This window comes from Tympanuchus pallidicinctus, unplaced genomic scaffold, assembly GCF_026119805.1.
Source record: "Tympanuchus pallidicinctus isolate F22 unplaced genomic scaffold, pur_lepc_1.0 scaffold40, whole genome shotgun sequence".
NCBI lineage: Eukaryota > Metazoa > Chordata > Aves > Galliformes > Phasianidae > Tympanuchus > Tympanuchus pallidicinctus.
The window spans coordinates 585,035-589,047 of NW_026294759.1; positions in this window are offsets into that span (position 1 = coordinate 585,035).

Here is a 4,013-nt window from a genome sequence, read left to right on the forward strand (position 1 = left end):
GGTTTTGGAGAGCATGGCCTGTTGGCTCTTGTTCACTGGTGGTGAAAATGCATAGCTAATGGTGGTTAGAATGTTGACAAATACTGTTTCATAGCTGAGAATTTTCTCTATCAAGCAGAGTTACTATGTTTATTTTATCTGTTGTGGTTTCCACAGAAATAAGAAGGAGGCACTACTTTTGGAACAATCTATGTATATGTGAAATTTCCTTGAGACATTAATAAGAACAAAACAGCAAACTTCTGATTTAACTGGCAGATCTAAAAGTAACTTGCCATTTTTAAAATAAAAAATGTGAACAGCTATATGAGTAAATACATAGAAGCAATGACAATGCATGACTGGTGTGAACTAAGTACCAAACTGACAGTGGAATATGCAAACATGAAAATTCTGTTTTCACCTCTGCCAGCTAGTTCTGCCTCTCTGAAGTGGGAGAGGGGGGCTGACACACATTACTTTATGTTGAATCTTGATGCCCAAGAAGCAGAGGTCCATGCCCTGCTGAGTGGATGAAGAAAGTCTGCCCTACAAGGCTGCGCATTGGGGCAGGCAGATACCTGCCTAAGAGAGTGTTGAACACTTTTGTGCAGCTCACACAAGAATGAGCAGGAATATTTGGAGCTGATTCTTAATGGAAATGTATGCCACAGTGTAAAGTAAAGCTCTGCCTCCCTGCTTACAGAATGCCAATTTTATATTGCTTGCCTGATTGCTAGATTTAAGGCAGAGAGGTTAAGGAGAGGCAAACCTTGGAGAACAGAGCAGAACTGCTTAAAGGCAGTATATAAGATCTTTTCCAACTCAAACCCTTCTATGATTCTGTGATGGTGTAACTAGTAACTGGCAGACTGCTGCAGTTTCATAATGGCAAATCTGAAATAAATAATGTCAATTGTAAATTGCAGTAAGGTTTTAGTCAATTGATTATGATCACCAGTTGAGGTTTACCATCAATGTTAATTTCAACACAATCATCCTCATAGACACATTGGCAGAAAATGGGCTAAATAAATGGGCAGTGAGGTGGATTGAAGCACTGGACTCAGAGAGCGTTGATCAGAAGAGCTAAATCCAATTAGGTGCAAGTGAGTAGTAGTATTCAGCAGCAGAATACTACTGAATACTACTACTTTCTGGTACTGTTTAACTCTTTAAGAACCTGGATGATGAAGCAGAGTGCACCCTTAACAAGTTTGCAGATGATACAAAACTGGCTGACATACCAGATGGTTTTTCTGGAACTCAGGGAAACATCAACAGGCTGATTGGTCGGACAGGAACATAATGAAGTTCAAGGTGGGGAAGCACAAAGTCGAACATCTGAGAAGGAATAACCCCATACATTTATACATTCTTAAAGCCAACTGACTAGTAAGCAGCTTTGGAGAGAAGATGATCTTGTGGTCCTGGTGAACATGAGCCAGTATTACTGCATCATAGTAATTAAGGCTAACAGCACTGAAAGCTGCATTAGGAGAAGTGCTGCCAGTTGGTGTAGGGAAAGGCTCCTCCCCTTCCTCACTACTGCTGAGGTCACATCTGAAGTGCTGGATGCTGTTCTGAGCATTTCAGTACTAGAGAGATATGGGACATAGCAGAGTGAGGCTTGTGAAGAGCCACTTAGACAATTACGTGACTGGAATACCTTTCATGCAGAAATGGCAGTATGATTGGTGTGTGTAAAGGAGATGGAATCAGGCTCAGTGGTGTCTGGTGACAGGCAGTTGGGGCAGACTGAAGCATGGGAAATTGTGTCCAAGAGACACAAGAAAACACTTTTTTACTCTGAGGGCGGTTGAACATCGGAACAGATTTTCCACAGAGTATTATCGTGTATTTCATCAACTAAATCTTTTCAGGCTGGAAAAGCAGCTGATGTGGAGTGATAAAAAGCCAGAATGGCAAGATGAATGTGCGGATCTCATAACAGATGAAGGAGCTACAAAACAGAAAGATTGGACATTGACACCTAACGGCATCACGTTAGAATTTGTATTTATGAACTAAATTCAGTGTTATGCCAATAGGCAAGATATCTGATTTGGCACCGTGATCTTGTTTTTTCTTAAGGAAACTTTAAAGTATGTATCTACGCTTATAATTCCTTACCTTCCTGATATTCTTTGGCTCAGGACAGCGTTTTGTTATCATTTTATTCTGATTTTCTTGTTTTCTCATTTTAACAGCAGTTGCCTCTAAAGCTTCAACAATGAGTTTTTGTAAGCCTACCCCTCAGGGTGGGAAGGTTACTTTGCACATACGTGCACACTAGGGGAGGGAGGGGGAAACAATCCATTCCTAAAATGTTATGAGTTAATTTTTTTCAGTCACTCTGGAGACAAGACTGATGGCTCTTGCTCCCTGACACACTGAAATAACTGCTTCATTGGGGTAGGTATAATAAACTGAATGCTGCTTTCCTCTTCAGTTTCTTGCAGTTTCTTATTGTTCACTCCTGAAAACCTTGGTGCCCCTTCCAGTTCCTTCTTTCATCTATGTAACTACGCAGCAGCCCTTTTAACACTCTTGAAAACAAAGTGTGGACAGTATTTTCTTATTTATTCATTCTTTTTGTATTAATATGTTCACAGCATTCCAATTCCCTCGTCTCACACCATCTTCAGTAGGTACATGGGGAGACAGTAAGGTTCAGCTCTTGCAGCACTTTTTTCCAATTCCTCCTTAAAAAGTTGCTTCTGCATGTAAAATCACAATAAATTGAACAAACATATTAGAATTTGAAGTTCCTAGCTGCTTTCCAGGGACTTATTTCATAGCTTTCCTTATGGGTCACACTTGCCTAAAAAGCTTGTGAGCAATTGTTACCAAAAAATGATAATTACAGTGCCTGTTGCATTCTCTTTGTGATAAAACTTATCATTGAATCATAGAATTGCCAGGGCTGGAAAAGACCTCTAAGATCATCCAGTCCAACCGTCCATCTATCTAGTACAACTTCTAAACATTTCTTGAACGCCTCCCGGGATGGTGAGTCCACCACGTCCCTGAACAGACTGCTGTTCTGAAGAATAAATTTTTCCTAATCTCTAACCTGAACCTCCCATGGTGCAACCTGAGGCCATTTTCTCTAGTCCTTTCACTAGTTATGATGGAGAAGAGGCTGTCACCCACCTCGCTGCAACCTCCTTTCAGGTAGCTGTGGAGAGCTAAAAGGTCTCTCTGAGCCTTCTCCAGACTAAACAATCCCAGTTCTCTCAGCCACTCCTCATAACACCTGTGCTCCAGACCTTTTGCCAGCTTTGTTGCCCTTCTCTGGACACGCTTTAGGGCCTCGATGTCTTTCTTGTAGTGACAGGCCCAAAACTGAACACAGTACCTGAGGTGCAGCTTCACCAGAGCAGAGTACAGGGGGGATGATCACTTCCCTGTTCCTGCTGGAAGCACTATTTCTGATACCAGAATTTGAGCAGTTGCCATCACTGATGGAACAAAATTGGATGGTTGCTGGACGATTATCCAGTTTGTAAAGCCTTGGAACTGAGAAGTGATAAACTGTAGTATGACCCCACGGCAGGTGTACAACTGGTCTATTTCAGCTGAGTCATTTCCTGGTCTCCAGAAAGAAGATGTGCTTTATAGCAGAAAAAAAAAAAAATCTTTCAGTGAGACTTATTAGGGATGTTTCCAAAGGTTGAGTATTCTCTACTCCTAAAAAACAGAAGTATATTTATTAAGTACTCTAACAAAGTGTTTTAAGGAGCAAGGTCAATAAATGCTATGAAAAACAGCTAGTAAGTTGTGGTGTAGTTCTCACAGCCTTTCTGGCCAAAATGCAAGTTGAAAGGTGCACTGTTGACAAAACACAGCCATAAGGACTTCTGAATCTCTGCTGACAACCTAAAAAGTCTCACTTGCAATGTACACATAGGTGGAGGCTGTTAATTAGTAATGTCCACACCCAAATTTTCTTTTCAAGGTAACTGGTAAGTAGGAATTAAGCCCACCTGTTAGACGCAGCCAAAAGAAATGCAATACTGGCACCAAAGGAG